We start from the raw sequence: 8,548 nt of genomic DNA on the forward strand, positions 1-8,548 counted from the left end.
TCCACCATCCCTACGGTGAAGCATGGTGGTGACAGCATCATGCTGTGGGGATGTTTTTCAGCGGCAGGGACTGGGAATCTAGTCATGATCGAGGGAAAGATGAACGGAGCAAAGTAAAGAAAGATCCTTGACAAAAACCTGCTCCAGGACCTTAAAAAAACCTGCTCTCAGGACCTTAAACTGGGGGCGAAGCTTCACCTTCCAACGGGACAACGACCCTAAGCACATAGCCAAGACAACACAGGATTGGCTTCGGGACAAGTCTCCGAATGTCCTTGAGTAGAACAGCCAGAGACACTGATTAATTAACAATGAAGACACTAATAGTTTTGCTGATGAAATGAGAAGGGGGAGAAGGATGAAGGAAGAGAGAAGGGGAAAGAGAGCGAGAACTCAAAATTACATCTTAACTGGTTTTATTCTGTTTTTATTCAGATGTTTTGGATCTGCAGTCAACAGACAATCTGTGTCGTGCCGGGGAGCAGGTAGCCTACAAGTAGCCTTGCTGGTTAAGAACATTGGGCCAGTAACCAAAAGGTCAGTGGTTTGAATCCACAAGTGAAATGGGTGAAAAATCTGTCTACTAATTGAGCAAGGCACTTAACCCTAAGTCACTCTGGATAAGATCATCTGTCAAATGCCAACTTAGATAAGATGCTGTAATGTGGATAAACACATACTTTTTTTAAAGGATAAAACACGGGACAACCATGACAAAGTTCCCGGATGAATGAAATCATTAGACCCTAAGTATTGACTGACTGTCTTGTCTCATGACGCCTGCCACTCTGAAATGGTGCACCACCTTGTAGCGACTTTACAATATTCAGCTGATGAGGGAATACTGCCCTCTAATGTTCAGAAACTGAAAGTGGCTGTAGAAATGTTCTTACTTTACCGCTAGGTGGCGTCGCTTGACAGCCCTTTGAAAATTCCTTTATCCAATCTACGGTAAACGGAAATGACTTGTAGTATGGAATGGGAGCTACAGCTTCCGTTGTCTGAGGGCGTTTTTTCAAGCTTAGCACCAGAGATTTTTGGGGTGGTGGCTGCTTGGTTTATAAGTTTGGAGCTCCACCAAGTTATTTGAGGACACTGATTTGAAGGAATTCTCCTCATTTCTAACCTATTGCAATTTGGGCTCTCCAATCCAGGCTTCAAACCTTGTTTTTCTCCTTTTTGGGAAAACAAGTTCACGCATCAAAAGAGTGGTTTACCAGCTGACCAATAAGCTACAATTTGAGCTAGCTACTGTAGCTTGATAGCTGAGAGAGGCGTCGATGCAGGCCATCAAGTGTGTTGTAGTGGGGGACGGGTAAGTTAAACCTACATTTATGTAGCTAGTTAGGTATGTTTTTATAAAATGACGTCATACAATATAAGTTATGATCTAGAATACATTGTCAAAGTGAATTGTTTCTAGTAGCCCACAGTTTGAGCGTTGGCTTACTAATTGGTGACAACTGTCAGTTCCCAACACTAACGTTAGCTAATTAGCGTCAACTAAGTTAGCTTGCTAACATCAGACTGCAAACTTGTTGTGGCATACTAACTAATTGTTACTTTACGGTAACTGTTATGCATTCTCGTTTGCTGTTAGGACCACACGTTTCTTGTTAGGTTAAAATGAGTAGTGGCTAGCGAGTGAGACAAAGCCCGCTGTATGTACTGTTATGAGAAATGATCCATTCCCAGCAACCCTTTAGTGTCCGTCCTATCATTCCACTTACTTCTTGTTACCGCCTTGTATTATGATAAGTGACATAATTTGCTACACCATTGGGTTTTAGATAATTTTCTTCCCTTTGCTTTATTGAGAACTTAACACTTGAGAAGATGACCCACTATCTAGCAGATATTTATCAGAACCTCTTAGTTTCTTTAGAAAGCTTCATACACTACTTACTATATCTCTTTAATTTAAATATGTCTGGAAAAGAGTAGTTTAACTGCCTGTTAATGAACTCCACCATCAACATTATTTAGAACATAGGGACATAGTGCCATGCTTTGTCAATGCTGGTACCATGTCCTAAATAATGTTGATGGTGGAGTTCATTAACAGGCAGTTAACTACTCTTTTCCAGACATATTTAAATTAAAGAGATATAGTAAGTAGTGTATGAAGCTTTCTAAAGAAACTAAGAGGTTCTGATAAATATCTGCTAGATAGTGGGTCATCTTCTCAAGTCTTCATAATATGTCCCTATTGTAGAGCGAAACCCCAACATTGGATCACTACGGGATAATAGGGATGCACAAATTATCGGTGAACATATCGGAATCGGACGATATAAGCTAAAAATGGCAACATCGGTATCGGCCGACGTCTAGTTTAACGTCGAGGTGCAAAACCGATGTCAAAGCTGACGTATACCAATAACGTAGGTACATGACGTAATGACGCCACATACAATTTTGCGCTATACGTGCAACAAAGTATTCCGAAACTAGCCTACAATGTCTGCTGTGTGGATCGAGTAGTCAACAAGTCGAGCAGTCATTTGAGAGTAACACAATTTGAGACCACTCAAAGGCGAAATCCATTAAAGCCAAGATAATGGAATTCATTGCCCTTGACAATCAACCGTTCTCTGTCGTGGGTGATGTTGACTTTCGCAGACTGGTTGAGCATCGGTACACACTACCAAGTGTGCTATTTTTCAGATGTTGCCCCTACCGGAGTTACAGTAATAGCGTCACTGCGATTAGCTTCACAACATACATACTATGAAACGCCATTTGGGTCTTTGCGTGTCAAAAAAGATACAGTATCACTGTCAAAAGGTACATTAGTACTGTCAAAGCTGTACAAAAGTCTTCAAACACCGGCCATGAACGATGTGTTTACAATACTGAGTTGGTAATAAAGCATCATTTGTTCGACCGCAACTTCTAAGGTAGCTGGCTTTAGTTTGGTACCTAGCTAGCACCAATACAACCAGCCTGAAAACAATGACCAGTAGAACTGCAGTCATTTTCATTTTTAGCAATGATTAAGGAATCCTTGTAAGTATTAGCTAGGTTGCCTCTTGTTGTTAAGCCTATTGAAATTGAACTTCAGTTCATGAAAATAAATAGCTAGCCAGCTACTTAACCCTGTTGCCCAAAGCTAACGTTATAAGCAGCCAGCTAGCTTCATCTGGCTCGTGATGCTCGACCAGACCACAATAAGGATTAGGCACAATGGTGGAATTTGCAGGTTGCCTTAAATAGAAGTCTGTAATTGACAGTGATGCAAATTAATACAAATCGTAGAATTATGCCATACTTTTATTTTTAAGGCTAACCGTGAGGTCCACTATTGTGGCTAGCTTCACATAGATGGGTCAGACCATTAATCAAATAAGAACTGTCTTATAAATGATTGTTATTTTAGATGAAACCTAGCTATATAGTTAGCAAACTATAGCTACTGAAACAGATTGTCGTTTTGCTATGTTTTGGGGAAGAACATGGTTTGCGTCCATGAGCTAGCCGGCTCTTTTTTTTAATGACCAGCACTGTAGGTGCGTGAGACAAATTTACCAGAATCATAGCATACGTATCGATGAATCTTTGTGACATATGAATGAGTGTAATCAATGTGTAAACTTAATGAACGTGTTAAATGTATTATGTGACGTACGTGCATTCATATTCAAGTCCTGATTGGTCAACAAGCTTATTTCAAATCAAATACAAGTTTATTTGTCACGTGCGCCGAATACAGCAGGTGTAGACCTTACAGTGAAATGCTTACTTACAGGCTCGAACCAATAGTACAAAAAAAGGTATTAGGTGAACAATGGGTAGGTAAAGAAATAAAACAACAGTAAAAAGACAAGCTATATACAGTAGCGAGGCTATAAAAGTAGTGAGGCTACATACAGACACCGGTTAGTCAGGCTGATTGAGGTAGTATGTACATGTAGATATGGTTAAAGTGACTATGCATATATGATGAACAGAGAGTAGCAGTAGCGTTGACACGTTAAATAGTATATTTTTTGACACGCAAAGACCCAAACGACGTTCTGTAGAAATCCTGTTTGAGAATGAAACTACTGAACAAATGAACAACGAAACGGCACAACAAGTAAGTGAAACAGGTTTTGATTGTTTTACTGGTAATGGGGGACATGTATGCGAGCAAAATAAATTTTTGGTCAGTGTGTGTGTAACCTAAATTAGGCAAGTCAGTTAAGAACAAATTCTTATTTACAATGACAGCCTACCCCTGGCCAAACCCAGGCGATGCCTGGCCAATTATGCGCCGCCCTATGGGACTCCCAATCACGGCCGGATGTGATACAGCCTGGATTCGACTAGGGACTGTAGTGACACCTCTTGCACTGAAATGCAGTCCCATAGACCACTGCGCGTGTGTGTGATAACTATTCCCTGCTTGGTTTTTTTTGGCAAGGAAAATATCAGTTTCTGCCAGAAATGTCATATCGGTGCATCACTACTTGATAATGCAGACATTTATTCATAGTTTAACTCATTGTCTCAAGTTGGCCAGTTAAACCCCTCCAAGTTCTCCTTTCAGTTTTGAAATTGACATAAACAAAACTAAAGTTGTTTATTTCTCCTCCTTATCCCTCCATCTCTCGTTTTCTCCTCCAGAGCTGTGGGTAAAACATGCCTGCTCATCAGCTACACCACCAATGCGTTCCCCGGGGAATATATACCCACAGTGTAAGTGCTCACTCTCTCACACTCTCTCTCTCACTCCGCAGCAGGTCTTACAAATGGCATAGAGTTTTGTCAGCAAAATAAATGCCATGCCAGGGTCTAAGTTATAATGCTTAACCCTTCTCCCCTACACTAGAAACATAGTGCTGCATGTTCATGTTAGCATTCTATGTTTACATTTTATAAGAGGTGTGGTTTTAAGTTTTTCCTGTTGAATCAGGAAATTATATATTTAGCCTGTAGAATCATTGACATTTACTGGTTGCCATTATTTCCTGGTTGTGTGCTAATCACTTCCCTGATGATGTCATTGTGGCGTAACAATATGCATCTCTCCCTGCAGCTTTGACAACTACTCTGCCAATGTGATGGTTGATGGGAAACCAGTGAATCTGGGTCTATGGGATACAGCAGGACAGGAAGACTACGACAGACTCCGACCACTGTCCTATCCACAGACGGTAAAACAACAGGAGAAATGTACTGTTGTCACTAGTGTCATAATTAGTGACTATCTTCATTTCTATCAGTGCATTGCTGTCAGCGGGGCGTAAAGCATCAATTCATACAACGAGTAGGCAACTAGATTCAGCCGCGGGTAGATTTTTGTCGCAGTGGATGGTCGGGGAGTTCATAAACTCTGTCTGTGTGGTTAATTTGTACCATTAACTATAGTAATTTCTACCCTGAAAATTGACCAATGCTAAGCCCAAAAATAGTGTTTGAAAATAACAATTTCATACCTTGATTTACATTGAGACACAATCACTTCTCTTTTATTTGTGGGAATACTTGGGAACAGACTGCCTAAATTTGTAGTTTTAGCTGAATTCTGGTGTTAGCTGAATATCCCCCTCAAAAACATTGTTTTCGTTCGGTTTTGACAACATTGTGAACAATATAACGCAAGTTATTCAGGCGTTGGGGAAAGGCATATTGCGTTGTTGCCAACATTGAGCATTTATTATGTCAGTCTGCATGTATGGGGATGAGAGTACAGTCCTCTGCCCATAGTACCTAAACAATGTCTGGAGCAGGCATTAAGTGAAAGAGTGCTCTGTCTGCCCTCATTCTGGGCTCTGACTCCTCCCATCAATTGACAGTGGTCAGTGTTCAGGGAAACTTTGTCCTAGATTGAGGACTGGTTCATAAACTCTGTCTGTGTGGTTAATTTGTACCATTCATCATCTCCATGAATTAAAACTCAGTTTTTCATGGTGGATCTTATATAAATTATGCTGTTTGTTTCCTCTCAACAGGATGTGTTCTTGATTTGCTTCTCCCTCGTGAGTCCTGCCTCCTTTGAAAACGTCCGTGCCAAGGTGAGCCATAGCCTTGGCTTTGTTTATCTAGTTCTGTGATAACTTAATGCTTTATCATCAAGGTCATTGCTTGAAAGGGTGGATTTTATCCACATACTCAAAACAACTGATGTATAGACCTGATAGGTAGGCCTCTAGTTTACAGTAATATCCTGATCCTATTCTGACTGACTTGTCCATGTCCTCCGTAGTGGTACCCAGAGGTGAGACACCACTGCCCCAACACCCCCATCATCCTGGTGGGCACCAAGCTGGATCTGAGAGACGACAAGGACACCATCGAGAAGCTGAAGGAGAAGAAACTCACCCCCATCACCTACCCCAGGGCCTGGCCATGGCCAAAGAGATTGGTTAGTTTACTGATGGTACTTAGTCTTGTCCAGGGGGGTACTGTACATCAAGGTGCCTCACTACAGAAACAGGAGAGGGGCTAGTGTCCTGTCCAGGGGGGTACTGTACATCAAGGTGCCTCAGTACAGAAACAGGAGAGGGGCTGGTGTCCTGTCCAGGGGGGTACTGTACATCAAGGTGCCTCACTACAGAAACAGGAGAGGGCTAGTGTCCTGTCTGGGGGGTACTGTACATCAAGGTGCCTCAGTACAGACACCGGAGATAGGCTAGTGTCCTGTCCAGGGGGGTACTGTACATCAAGGTGCCTCAGTACAGAAACAGGAGATGGGCTGTTCTGGCTCGGACAAGGCTTACTTAGTTCTTAGTAGTACTTTAGGGCCAGTTTCCCGGACGTAGTAAGCCTATTACTGGACTCTACACAGCAATGTCAATGCAGTTTCTTCATAGCTTAACCTGGCTCCGCTCAGGGTAGTCATAGCTATTAGTCTATTTAGAATTTTAATGAATTAAATCCCTATTTGCTGTTATGTTGACTGCCAGCCTGTCTCTCTACAGGAGCAGTAAAGTACCTGGAATGCTCAGCCTTGACACAGCGTGGCCTTAAGACAGTATTTGACGAAGCCATCCGGCGGTCCTGTGTCCCCCACCTGTCAAGAAGAGGAAGAGGAAGTGCTCACTACTCTAAATTCCGCAGACAGGAAGTAGGAAGTCACGCTGCAGTCTGAGCTCACCTATTGGTAATGAATAAGAGGCGGGGAGTGTCTTAGGAGGAAGGGGAGGATTCTACAAAAACCATATGTATCCAGATATAATTTTTTTCTCTTTCACATTGTAATTGGTACATACTACTTAAATATGATTGATTTTATTATACGAAGCTTACAATGAACTCTTCTTCAGCTCTAGGAAGAAGGGGGTTGGACAAGCCCTACATGTTTCCCCTACACTAAGAAATTCCTGCTGCCTTCAAAAATGTTCCCTTTTTTATGTTCCTGGAAGGTAATACTAATTGCGCTTTTCAATTTCGGTCTCTTTCCACTCCGAGTCCATATTGTTTGTTTACAGACTTCAATGAATTGAGGTGTTGCCAAAATTCCTACTTCATATAACGGTCATCACTTTCTAGGAGCTCCGTGTACACTAAATGTCATGATTTCTTGTTTTTCTCTTCTGTACAATGTTTTGCGACCATAATTTGCTTAATCTTGACAAAACGGTTTATAGCTCAAGAGAAATCTAAATAAACAAATTCTAAGCTTTGTACTAGCTGTTAAGTTCTATAATCATACTCTTATGTAGATTTTGATCAATCATTTCTCCTCAGGTGAATTTGATCCACCTTGGAATACATTGTCAAAACAACTGATGTCAGTCATGGATAATAGCTATCACGTTATACCTAGGTGGATGTAAATGCATATTAGATCAATCTAAATCTCTACTTATTGTACTTGGTGCTCCCCCTTGGTCTGAGAAAAGATCCAGTATTTTGCATTCTTAAGGTGTCTAGACTAAGAATGCACCTGACTAGGTGTATAGGTGAACCTATTGGTCAGAAAGAGGATGGGGAATGGTTCTTTTTATCAGACCAATTTAGATGGATCCCTCTTGTTGGATTAAACAACAGTTTCAAACCATGAGTGTTACTGTACATAAATACATCCATTGTATGAGTGTAGTCCGCCAGCTTTACACTCCAGACACCTGGTGCATCATTACCTTTTTCTTATAGGCCTTGTTTGTTTTTATGGTAGAATCTAGGCCTGTATTTGACGTTATTCCCTTTTAACAGGTTCTGTCAGCAGTTGCCATCTGTCCAGTCCTTTAAAAAACGTATAGTACAAGTGTGAAGAATCTGGAGTTTGTTTGCTACTCGAAAGGATGTCATTGACATGATGCTATGTAAACATTACTATTACTGTATCACTAAACTATTTTAATAGCGTTCAGAAGAAGACTGACCATGTCTTTGGTTTACAGTAGCTTCTAATGGCTGTATTTACAATATACAGTAGTTCAGTGGTTCAGTGCTCTTTATTTTTGACTGAGTGAGAGGCTGTTGCGCTGAGGTATTACCAGTGTACTAATGAATGGCACATTGAAAGAACTCAATTTTTGTTCTGCTTTTATTTGGACATGATAGTGGTTACTCTGCTGATTTTTTTTTTTTTAAAGCAAATAAATTCATTTAAAATCTC

At 41.0% G+C, this 8,548-nt stretch overlaps 1 pseudogene; it reads left to right on the forward strand.

Moving 5' to 3' along the window:
• Nucleotides 1–984: 984 nt before the first annotated feature.
• Nucleotides 985–8,548, forward strand: LOC135567245 (ras-related C3 botulinum toxin substrate 1-like; annotated as a pseudogene).

This window comes from Oncorhynchus nerka, unplaced genomic scaffold (genome assembly GCF_034236695.1).
Source record: "Oncorhynchus nerka isolate Pitt River unplaced genomic scaffold, Oner_Uvic_2.0 unplaced_scaffold_2307, whole genome shotgun sequence".
Lineage (NCBI taxonomy): Eukaryota > Metazoa > Chordata > Actinopteri > Salmoniformes > Salmonidae > Oncorhynchus > Oncorhynchus nerka.